An 11,805-nucleotide genomic window follows, 5' to 3' on the forward strand; every position below is an offset into this window, starting at 1 on the left:
TCTTCCTCAGCTTCAATCTGAAGCCAAGGTCTCTCTTTCTGAGCGTGGCTTCTCTTGGGCTGTTCTTATCACAGAGGTTTGGGATAATATCATTCTGTCTCATCCAATTTCGAATTAAACCTTTCATGTTGAAAGTGGGTGGATAACTTAGAAAATTGGTTTTTGAGAGGATTAGAGTTATTTTGAAACACATAGGGACTGCACCTGTGGTTTCCCTGGCACAGGAAGATTCAGGGTGAAGAAATTCCTTTGAACAGTTTCTCTGTAACTTATACATAGAGTTGCTTAGACCAGTGGAAGATTAAGTGATTTGCTCAGGGGTCACACATCTGGCATGTGTCAGAGGTAGAAACTGAACCCAGGTCTGGACTTCAAGGCTACATCAGAACATGCTATCTATAAAATTAAATACTTAATAATTATAGGCAAAGAGAGCTCTTTATGTCAGGTAATCATTTAGAACAGTAGACACAAGGCATCATCAACAACAAAAAAATTCATGAAAAGAAGTTCACTTTTGCCTCAGGTAAGGAGCCTCTTAAACATTTCCTGTGCAGATAGGCACCCGTCTCAGTATCTAACAGCCTGGGGTATACAAGTAACAGGTAACCCACATCAGGGAGATGTTAGCTGGAGAGATCAGGCTGATTTGACATTAAGTCAAATTACCAGGACAATAAAACAGCACGATAGAACTCTATTCCATGATACTGGAAGAATAGGTCAATGGACAACTCTGCTATCAATGATTTTTGAAAAATTATTAAAATGTCCTGATTTTTTTAAAGTTGAGAAAGTGGAGTCCTGAAACTATAGACCTGTGACCTTGGCTTTGATTACCATCCAAATTTGAGAAGACATTTTCTAAGAAATGATTTATAAGCATTTAAAAAAGAAGCCATGATCACTAAGAGCTAGCATGGCATCATCAAAGACAAGTTATGCCAGAATAGTGCCATTTCTTTGGCTAGTAAGGATGCTAGACTGTATTGGGGGAAGCTATAGACATAACAAATCTGAATTTCAGCGTGGCACTTGACAGTTCCTCTCATGCAATCCTTGCAGACAAGATTGGGAGATAGGAGCTTGATAACAGTATAGCTGGGTAGTTTTTGAACCTTTTGAGAAACCAGTGTAGTCCAAAGTGTAGTCATCTTAACTTGGACAAAGGTCATTAGTCGAGTGCTTGGAGATTTGTTATGAGCCCTATGCTGTTCAATATTTTTACCATTGACTCAGATGAATCAGTGTATGCTTTTAATGTTTCCAAATGACACAAATCTGAATGGTATAATTAATCAGTTGGAAGAGAGAGTCAGGGTATAAAAAGATTTTAACAGCTTAGAGCAATGAAGTGGATCTAAGACTAAATTTTATGGGAATAAATGAAAAGCCTTATACTTTGGATAAAAAACCCCAACTGAATAAATATAGGATAGGGGCAGCATGGTTGAACAACATTTCTTATGAAAAACATCTAGGATTTTTAATGTATTGAAAACTGAACATATCAGTAGAATGAATAAGAAAGCCCCCAAAAGTAATGCCAGCTTGGGCTACGTTTCAAGGTACGCCTTTCAAGGCATACCACCCAGAGCAAGAGACATGTTAGTCTGGCTGTACTCTGCCCTAGACAGACCAAAGCTGGAGGAAAATTGGGTTCAGTTCTAAGAACAATGTTTTACAAAAAAACATTGACAAACTAGAAGATTGCATTAAGAAGAGGGGAACCATCCTTGTATTGGTTTTAATTTTTACTTACAACTTCACTAATGTGAAAATATGTGTAATGGGCATGTAAATGTAAAGCCTATATCAGATTGTGCGCTGTCTTGGGGAGGGTGGGGGGGAGGAAAAGGGAGAAAAATTTTCAACTCAAAAGCATATTGAAAAAATAAAAAAATTGAAATAAAAAAAAGAAGAAGAGGGGAACCAGAGGAGCTGGGGGGTGAATGAGTGGTGGGGGAGGATCTGGACCTAGCTGGTGTGTGTGTGTGTGTGTGTGTGTATGTGTGTGTGTGTGTGTGTGTGTGTGTGTGTGTGTGTGTTGTCCGTCAAGGCCGGCAGTGATGGTGCCAAGATTGGAAACTGCCCCTTCTCCCAAAGACTTTTCATGGTGCTCTGGCTTAAGGGGTCACCTTCAATGTCACCACTGTAGACACCAAGAGGAGAACAGAGACAGTACAGAAGTTGTGTCCTGGAGGTCAGCTCCCATTTTTACTGCACGGCACTGAAATACACATAGACACTAACAAGATTGAAGAGTTTTTGGAGAAGGTGCTGAGTCTCCCTAGGTACCCCAAGTTGGCAGCTAAGAACCCAGAATCCAACACAGCTGGACTAGATATCTTCGCCAAATTTTCTGCCTACATCAAGAATTCAAACCCAGCACTCAATGCCAACTTGGAGAAGGGGCTGTCAAAAGCCCTGAAGTTTCTTCAGACAGCTCTTGATATCACCACTTCCTGAGGAGACTGACGAGACAAGTGCAGAAGACGAAGGTGTCTCCCACAGAAAGTTTCTGGATGGTGATGAGCTTCATTGGCTGATTGCAACCTACTGCCCAAACTCCACATTGTACAGGTTGTATGTGAGAAATATTGGCGATTTTCTATCCCAGAGGAGTTTCGAGGGGTGCAAAGATACCTGCGCAATGCTTATGCCAGAGAGGAATTTGCCTCTCTACCTGTCCAGAGGCTGAGGAGATAGAGCTGGCCTATGAGCTAGAAGCCAAAGCCCTACAGTAGCCATGGACAGAGCTTCTTTCCTCCTCTACCCCACTACTTCTTTCACAAATGGCTTGATAAGGCTGCCCAATGAACACATTTCAAGATGTCCGCTGAACATAGAATTTTGAAATAAAGTAGAGAAGAGCAGGGAAGGTTGTTGGGGGGCAGGGTGGGGAGTAAAAGGAGTGGGATTTTTTCTGGAAAGGGATAGGATGAAAATATTTCAATAATAAAACAGTTAAAATACAAAAAAGAAAAAGAAAAAGAGGAGGGGAACCAAGATGGTGAGGGACTTGAATCTTCTGAATGAGCATCACTTGAAGGAACCAGGGTTGTGCAACCTGCCAAAGAGAAGACTGAAAGGAAGCATGGCAGCTATCTTCAAGTGTTCAAAGGAAGAGGGTCTTGTCTCCTTGGCCTGGAGAGGGCAGAATGTGGTGCAGTGGATGAAAGGTCCCAAGACCCATGAAATGCAGGGGCCTGAACAGCTTAGAAGTAAAAGACCAAGAGCAGGGACTGGACTCCAACCCCTTCCTCTCTCCATCTGCCGCTCTGCTTGAGTTCCGCTCCACAGAACAAGGTGCCCCAGTGCAGGTTTGCCCCCAGGCCTCCACCACCACCCCGAGTTGGCCCTCGTCCCCAAAGCCACCTCCCCGCTTCCTTTTGTATATTCTAAGTTCTCTAAAGGAAAGTACTGCCTCTTTTTCTTATTTCCTATCCCAGAGCTTAGCAGAGTGCTTAGCACATAGTAGGTTCTTTAAAAATGGTTCTTGAATCAAATTATTAAATTAGTTGAGAAATGTTTAACAAAATAAATACAAATGCAATAAAACACAGATAACATTTTAAAATTAAGTCATTATGTAGCTGGCAAGGATCTTTACGTACAGCATGTTGTTTTTTGTTATTGTTTAGTTTTGTGCAAGTCTTCATGACCCCATTTGGGGTTTTCTTGGCAAAGATACTGAAGTGGTTTGCCATTTCCTTCTCCAGCTCATTTTAGAGATGAAGAAACTGAGGCAAACGGGTTAAGTGACTTGCCCAGGGTCACACAGCTAGTAAGTATCTGAGGCCAGATTTGAGCTCAGGGAGATGAGTCTTCCTGACTCTAGGCTTGGCGCTCTGTGCACCATGGTGCCATCTAACTGCCCTACGTACAGACTAGTGGCCCCATTTCTATTAGGGTTTGACACTCCTACTGCTCTAGCTCACTGAATCCAGGAATAGAAGAAACAATTGTGGAATGAGCATTGTTACTATTATGAGTACTAATAATAATAGCTAGCATTAATTAGAGTGTCTACGATGTGCCAGGCCCTGTGCTAGCTGCTGTATAAATAGATCTCATTTGATCCCTACCACAACCCTAGGAGGTAGGTGCTATTAAAGAAACTGAGGAAAGCAGAAGTTACATTACTTACCCAAAGCGGCACATCTAGGAAACGTCTGAGGCTGCCTTCAAACTCTGTTCTTCCTGATTCCCAGCTCAGTGCTCTCTATCCACTGGGCCACCCAGTTGCCATGTATTAGTAGTGTTAGTAGTACTTGGCATACACCCAGTGGACAGACATGAAATAATTCCCCTGAAGGAATAGAAACTGAGTCACTGCACAGTGGCTCATACAAGATCACACAAGTGTGTGGATGAGCTGGAAGGAGACCCTTAAAAATATTCATCCTCCCCCCTTCCACAATATAATTGGGCAGCCAGAGTTCCTCCCTTCTCTCGTAGATGGAGCTTAGGATTTGGAGTTAGGACCATCTGGGTTCAAACCCTGCCTCACACACTTCCTAGCTGGGTAACTCTGAGCAAATCACTTAACCCCTCTTAGTTTCTTTCCTCAGTTTCCCCTCAGTAAGATGAGGGGGCTGGACTCAGTAGTCTCTTCCAGCTTTAAATTGATGATCCTACATTTTTTTTCTTCTTTTTTTTTAAATATAAATTTATTTATTTTTAGTTTTCAACATTCCCTTCCACAAGTTTTTGAGTTCCAAATTTTCACCCCATTTTCCCCCTCCCCCCACCCCAAGATGTCATGCATTCTTAATATCCCTTCCCCTACTCTGTCCTCTCTTCTATCTCTCTCCCCTTCTCTTTTCCCCTTCCCCTTCTATTTTCCTGTAGGGCAGGATAGACTTCTATACCCCATTTCCTATATTTATTTCCCAGTAGCATGTGAAAACATTTTTTTAAACATATGTTTTTAAAACTTTAGGTTTCAAATTTTCTCTCTTCCTCCCTCCCCACCCACCCTCATTGAAAAGGCAAGCAACTCAATATAAGTTGTACATGTGCAGTTATGCAAAACACTTCTTAGTAGACATGTTGTGAAAAACTAACTCTATTTCCCTTAATCCTATCCTGCCCTCCCATTTATTCTATTCTTTCTTTTGACCCTGTCCTCCTCAGAAGTATTTACTTCTGATTAACCCCTTTCCCAATCTGCCCTCCTCTCTATCATCCCCCTGCTCTCTTGTCCCCTTTTCCCCCTATTTTCCTGTAGGGTAAGACAGATTTCCATACCCAATTGAATGTGTATGTTATTCCCTCCTTAAGCCAAATCCTATGAGAATAAGATTCACTCATTCCCTCTCACCTTCCCCTTTTCCCCTTCCACTGTAAGAGACTTTTCTGTTGTTTTTTTTGTGAGATAATTTACCCCATTCTACCTCTCCCTTTCTTCTTCTCTGAGTATAATCCTCTCTCATCCCTTAATTTTATTCTCCAGATATGACCCCTTAATCTTCAGCTCACCCTGTGCCCTCTATCTATCTATCTACATATACATACATATAATTTTTTTCCTCCAACTACCCTGATACTGACAAAGGTCTCATGAGTTATAAATATCATCTTTCCATGCAGGAATGTAAACAGTTCAATCTTAATAAGTCTCTTATGATTTCTCTTTCCTGTTTACCTCTTCATGTTCCACTTGAGTCCTGTATTTGAAAGTCAAATTTTCTATTCAGCTCTGGTCTTTTCATCAAGAATGCTTGAAAGTCCTCTATTTCACTGAATGACCATTTTTTCCCCTGAAGGATTATACTCAGTTTTGCTGGGTAGGTGATTCTTGGTTGTAATCCTATCTCCTTTGCCCTCCGGAATATTATATTCCATGCCCTGCGTCCTTTAATGTAGAAGCTGCTAAATCTTGTGTTATCCTGATTGTGTTCCACAGTACTTGAACTGTTTCCTTCTGGCAGCTTGTAATATTTTCTCCTTGACCTGGGAACTCTGGAATTTGGCTACAATATTCCTAGGAGTTTTCCTTTGGGGATCTCTTTCAGGAGGAGATCTGTGGATTCTTTCAATTTCTATTTTGCCCTCTGGTTCTACTATATCAGGGCAGTTTTCCTTGATAATTTCTTGAAAGATGATGTCTAGGCTCTTTTTTTGATCATGGCTTTCAGATAGTCCAATAATTTTTAAATTCTCTCTCCTGGATCTATTTTCCAGGTCAGTTGTTTTTCCAATGAGATATTTCACATTGTTTCCTAATTTTTCATTCTTTTGGATTTGTTCTACTGTGTTGTGATTTCTCATAAAGTCACTATCTTCCAATTGCTCTATTCTAATTTTTAAGGAAGTATTTTCTTCAGTAAGCTTTTGGACTTCCTTTTCCATCTGGCCAATTTTGCTTTTTAGGGCATTTTTCTCCTCATTGGCTTTTTGGACCTCTTTTGCCATTTGGGTTAGGCTATTTTTTAAGGTGTTATTTTCTTCAGTATTTTTTTGGGTCTCCTTTAGCATCACTCTCAGTTTTTCCTCTACTTCTCTAACTTGCTTCTGGGACCAATTCATATTTTTCTTGGAGGCTTTGCATTGTAGGGGCTTTGACTTTGTTGTCTTCTTCTGGTTGTATATTTTGGTCTTCTTTTTCACCAAAGTAAGATAATATAGTCTGACTCTTTTTGCCTGCTTGCTCATGATCCCGGCCAATTACTTGAGTTTTAAACTCTTTGTTAAGGTACGAATCTGCTTCCAATGTGGAGAATGTACTGTCCCAAGCTTCGGGGGTTTGTACAGCTGTTTTCAGAGATACTTGTAGGGACCTGTAAATTTTCAGTTCTTCCAAGGTGGTATGATAAGGGGCAAGGTGTTTACTCCTTTCCTGGCCTGCACTACAAGTACTCCTTTCTGTCCTGTAACTGTGAGGAGGGGCTCCTCCACAAACTACAAGCTCCACCAAGCCAGCGCTCCTCCTCACCCCAGCACCGCTGCCCAGAACTGTGGCCCAGATCCAAACATGGGCAAAGCAAGAGATTCCTGCCTCAGCACTGGCAAAGAGATCCCTGCAATCCCTCTCTGATCAGCCACTGGATTCCCCCTCAGGTTGTGGGCCGGAAGCTCGGGAAGCAGCTGCCCCCCTACAGGGCCAGGCTCTTGGGGAATGGAGCTGAAACCCCGCCTTCCTTTCTCAGGCACCGACAGAAACAGACTTTTCCCACTGACCTTCTAATTTGTCTTTGGCATTCGTGGATTGAGGAGTCTGGAAACCTCCACAGCTGCCCGAGATTCAGTCCTCTGAGGCCTGCTCCAGGTTTGCTGCAGCCTGCGCACCCACGCTGAGCTCCCAGCCCTGGCACACACCTTTCTGATCAATCATCCACCTTGTCTTGGGCTGGAAATTTGTTTCACTCTGTCTTTTGTGGGTTCTGCTGCTTCAGAATTTGTTTAGAGCCATTTTTTATGAGTATTTGGAGGGGTTTGGAGGAGAGCTCAAGCCAGTCACTACTTTCACTCCACCATCTTGGCTCCGCCCTTTTCCATTTTTTTTTTGAGGAAGCACAGTCCATTCTTAATAACTGTACATGTCCAAGATCTCAGACTATTTTTCAGAAGTCAGTGAGAGCACCATCCATTGCCCTCCTTTGGGGCTTCCTGAGGGTGAAGGGTGCCACCTGGTGCAGTTTAAGCGGGACCTTTGGTGGTGGTAGTGGTGGAGGTGATGTCAGTATCAGGAGTCTAGACAGATTTCAAGCTGCCAATGAAAGTGTAGTTTTATTTTAGCCATGTTTCAATTCCCAACATCCTATCAATTCTTCTAGCAGTTTGGGATAAAACTGGAAAGTGCCACTCTTATTCTCTTTTCTAATTTGATGTTTGCTTTGACCTTCCTCTGACCAGTCAGGGATGGGGTTAAATGTAAACAGACAATTCGGGTAAATACAGGATCATAGTAGGGCTGGAAGAGAAGGGTCACTAAGTCCAATCATATTTTACAAATAAGAAAAAACACCTGAAATACAGAGAGGTCAATTGATTTTTCTAGGGTCACATAGCTAGTAAGTATCTGAGGTGGGATGTGAACCTAGGCGTTGTTGACTCCAACTCCAGTGCCCCATTCACTGCACCAGTTCTCTACATAATCAGAAACACTGCAAGTCAAGATGGTCAAGTGTCTTTGGAATTCATTGTGATCATTTAACCTCTAAAATGAAGAGGTTGAATTAGATTACCAGATTGCCGTTAAGCTCTCTTCCAGCTCTAAATCTGTGATCTCTCTCTGTCTGTCTCTCTCTGTCTCTGTCTCTGTCTCTCTCTCTTTGTCTCTGTCTGTCTGTCTGTCTCTGTGTCTCTCTCTCTGTCTCTTTCTCTTCTCTGTCTCAAAGCCCATTGGTATGGAACTTTCTCCTTATTGATGGAGGTGAAGGCCCTGTCCTGTGTGAGGGCAGGGCAATGTTGATGAGAATGAGAAAGCGCCAGCCTTCTTCAGTACTTTTTGGAACTCTGGGACTGTCTCTTCAAACATCAAGTCGTTTCAGGGAGCCTCCTTCTTGGTTGGGTTGCATTATCTCACTCCCAATAGGAAAGCTCCTTCATACTGTATTGTTTGGTATATATTCTTCTATGTATACGTTCCCTGGTTTGTTTTACTATGATTTGGATAAATGGGTTTCTTTGCTATTCATTATGCATGTTCATTGTGGAACTGGTATTTGGTGGGGAAAGGGCCAAGCCTTAGATATAGAGCTTGGGGAGGAGTCTCTCTTCCCCCTAATAATAATGACGCAGCAGTCAGAAGTTAGAATGAACCTGATCATATCTCCTAGACTAATAATATTTTAGGGAGCAGATAGATATAATTGTAGCCCAGGACCCCCTCTTTCTGAGGAAAGCAGAAAAACCATCAGCCCCTACTTCCTATTTTCCCTCCTAGAAGGAATGAAATGGGGAGAAGATGCTAGAGATATCTATTTTGCCTCCCTTCGAATCACACAATGACACCCCCATGTAGGGGACAGCCCTCACCACAGGTGGGCCTCTCTACACTTGGACCTCTCTCATTACACATATATTTCAAAGATTCTAAAAGAATAGAAAAGATCTTTTCTTTTTTTAAAACCCCAAAAGATACTAAGGAAATGCTAGCAATGACCATCCTCTTTTAGTTTTTGCATCTCAACAAAATCTTTATAAAAATGATCTCTACATGAGGAAGGAAAGGGATGATTTTTCTATGGTATACCACCACAGATTTTTTGATTAAGGAAAATACAAAACATAAGACCCTCATCTGATTATTATTTATTAATGTTAAGAAAGCATTTGATTCAGTAGCATAAGATAGAGCCATGAAGAGCCTCCTCAGACACAACGTCTCTTACAAGCATATTAAAATTTCTTATGACTCCAGGGCAGCTATGACTTTATTCGACAACCTGCTTAGAAGGCGCATTAAAAGAGGTGTTAAGGAGAGATGCTTCTCATGCTCTCCAGCATCATGAAAGATGCTCTTCCTTTTCTAGGCTTAATGCAGGATCGTCCATTCATAGTGAGGTGCCCCAAAAGCTCCTATTTGCAAATAGCACTATTCTCATTGGATCCTGGAATGTGACAAAGCTTCCTCAGCAAGAGTCATAGGAATGGGAAAGCTATTGGCCCAACCACTGACACTGGAGAAACAAAGTAGATTAAAAAATACACATTTCTCAGGTTGTGACATGCAACTGGGTGAGCAGCCTCCCAAATTATTCTTCCAATATATTTACTTGGACAAGCACTGCAAATGGATAATGATTTAATCTTGGAATCAAGTAAAAGAGGGAGAGTGAACTACATGACATTTGGGAACCTGCAAGAAGCAATTACAAAAACCATTTGGCACTGGTTAAAAAATTGGGAAATCAATCAGTGGAACAGATTAGGTATCCTACATACAGAAAGAAACATGGTAGCAAAGTTTTCAACAAATCCAAAGACCTAGACCACTGGGGTAAGGACTTACTATGTGACAAGAACTTCTGAGAGAACTGGAAAACAATCTGCCAGAAATTCAGTTTAGACCAATATCTCATAGTATATCCCAAGATAAACACCAAGTGACTATACAGCTTAGATAAAAACTATGAGGAACTCTTCATGATCAAATGAAGGATAAAGAGGATTACAAAAGATAAAAAGGACAATCTTTATTACATAAAATTAGAAAGAATTTTGTACAAAAAACCCCGAATTAACTGAGATTTAAAGGGGGAAAGGTATTTGGAGGAAAAAATCTTTGCAGCAAGTTTCTTTGATATCCAATATACATAAGGTCTGATATCCAAGGTATAAAAGGAGCTAATTAAAATATATAAGGACAAGAGTCACTCTCTAATAGATAGTCTAAGTAAATGAAAATTGTCAAAGGAAGAAATTCAAGTTATCAATTATGTTACATATATACATTATATTTTTTTATTAAAAAAGTGCTTCAAGTCACTAATAATTTGTAAAATGAAAATTAAAACAATGCTGAGTTTCTACCCCATATCCCCCTGGATTGTCAAGGACAAGAAAAAATAAAAATTATAATTGTTGCGGGGGCAATGAGAAAACAGGTATCCTAATGTACTGTTGGTGGAGTAGTGAATTAGTCTAGCTATTCTAGAAAACAATTTGAAACTAAGCTACCAAATCACTTAACTGTGCATACCTTTTAATCCAGAGATACCAGAAGATCAAAGAAAGGGAAAAAGGCCCCATATGTACACAGTATTTATAGTAGCACTCTTTTGTTATTTAAAAAACTGGAAACAGGAGAGGGGGTGGTGCTCAGCAACTGGGGACTGGCTGAACAAATTGAGGTATATTAATATAGTGGAATATTATAGTGCTGTAAAAAATGATACAAACATGGTAAGACTTGTAGGAACTGATTTAGGGTGAAGTGAATCCAAACAAGAGAACAATTTACACAATAACAGCTTTGTAGAGAGAAACATCTTCGAAAGATTCAAGAACTAAGATCAGTGTAATGACCCACCACAGTTTTAGATGATCACTAATGAAGTGTGCTGCCCACTTCCTGACAGGGAAGCACAGAACGAAACATATACTTTCAGACCAGTGGGGGAATTTGTTTTGCTTGACTATGCATATTTTGTTTTGGTTTTCTTTTCACTTTCTTTTTTTAATGGTAGGGGGAGGTAGGAGGGAGGGGGCATCTAGCAATAGGGTTTCCAAAAAAAGAAAAACGTGCAGTGCTTCCAACGATTCCAAGCTGCTTCCTGCTGCAAAAGTCTGTCTCATTAGCATCAATATTCTTCCAGTCATGCCATATGGCTGAGGATCACAAAACTCCGTGATCTCTGAAGAATTAAAATTACAAATCACCCAAAGGACTTGGAAAAGGCATTAGTGGCCATAAGTAGGCTTCACTATATTACCAATATAGATCTATATGCAAGAAGGGGCATGAAAGGGTTTTTTCCTGAGAGTCTATAGATTGGGGAATGGCTAAACAAATTGTGGCACGTAAATATGCAATGGAATATTATTGTGTTATAAGAAACAATGAATGTGATGGATACAGAGAATCGTGGGAAACACATGAGATGATGCAAAGTACAGTAGGCAAAACATGAATACAATATATACAATGACTATAGCAATGTAAATGCTACAAACAACAACAAAATTGAAACCAAACACTTTGAAATGATGATGACCCAACTTAGTCTCAAAAAACAGATATGAAAATGAATTTCCCTCTCTTCTTTACAGAGGCGGAGAACTATGAATGAGGAACGCTGTACATAATTTTGGACTTGATTGATGTGTTGGTTAGTTTTAATGAATTTTTTTTTC

At 40.7% G+C, this 11,805-nt stretch overlaps 1 pseudogene; it reads left to right on the top strand.

Annotated features, from left to right (window-relative positions):
• Positions 1–1,518: 1,518 nt before the first annotated feature.
• LOC110205025 (chloride intracellular channel protein 1-like) lies at positions 1,519–2,747 on the top strand (annotated as a pseudogene).
• The last annotated feature ends 9,058 nt before the right edge of the window (positions 2,748–11,805 follow it).

Source organism: Phascolarctos cinereus, unplaced genomic scaffold (genome assembly GCF_003287225.1).
Source record: "Phascolarctos cinereus isolate Bilbo 61053 unplaced genomic scaffold, phaCin_HiC Scaffold_4;HRSCAF=312, whole genome shotgun sequence".
Lineage (NCBI taxonomy): Eukaryota > Metazoa > Chordata > Mammalia > Diprotodontia > Phascolarctidae > Phascolarctos > Phascolarctos cinereus.